Below are 889 nucleotides of genomic sequence, written 5' to 3'. Positions count from 1 at the left end.
ATACCTCAAATAACATTAATTAAGAAAATCAATCCAAACATGGAACATTGAAAATAAATAAATACAAAGAACATTGAACCTAAGATGCAGAAGAAATATTCATAATCCTAATCAAAATCCTAATCCTAATCCTAAGAGAGAGGAGAGAACCTCTCTCACTAAAAACTACATCTAAAACTAAAAAGTGAATTATCAAAGCATAATTATGAATGAATGGATTCTCCCACTTTATAACCTCTAATCTGTGTTTTCTGGGCCGCAAACTGGATCGAAAACAGCCCAAAAATTGCTGGAGAAGAAATCTGCCACGCTGATTTTCGTAACTGCAACGCGTCCGCGTGGATGACGTGGTTGCGTTACCTAATGTCAGGGCAACTATGGCATATTATATATCAAATTGAAGCCCTGGGCGTTAGCTTTCCAACGCAACTGGAACCACGTTGTTTGGACCTCTGTAGCTCAAGTTATGACCGTTTTAGTGCAAGAGGGTCAAGCTGACAGCTTTGCAGTTCCTTCAATTTCTTGTATTCCTTCCGCTTTTACATGCTTCCTTTCCATCCTCCAAGCCATTCATGCCCTATAATCCCTGAAATCACTGAACACACATATCACGGCATCTAATGGTAATAAGAGAGGATTAATATTAGCAAATACAAGACCAAAGAAGCATGTTTTCAATCATAGCACAAATTCCGGAAGGAAAACGTAAAACATGCGATTAGCATGAATAAATGGGTAAAGAGTTGATAAAAATCACTCAATTGAGCACAAGATGAACCATGAAATAGTGGTTTATCAGCGATCCTCCCGAAGAATGATCCACAGCTTGCTTTGACTCATATGTTAACCCCTCATAGAAGATGTGCAATTGCACCCACTCGTTGAACAT

The sequence above is a fragment of the Arachis duranensis genome, chromosome 7 (assembly GCF_000817695.3).
Source record: "Arachis duranensis cultivar V14167 chromosome 7, aradu.V14167.gnm2.J7QH, whole genome shotgun sequence".
NCBI classification, from domain to species: domain Eukaryota; kingdom Viridiplantae; phylum Streptophyta; class Magnoliopsida; order Fabales; family Fabaceae; genus Arachis; species Arachis duranensis.
Note: the sequence above shows the minus strand (reverse complement) of the source record.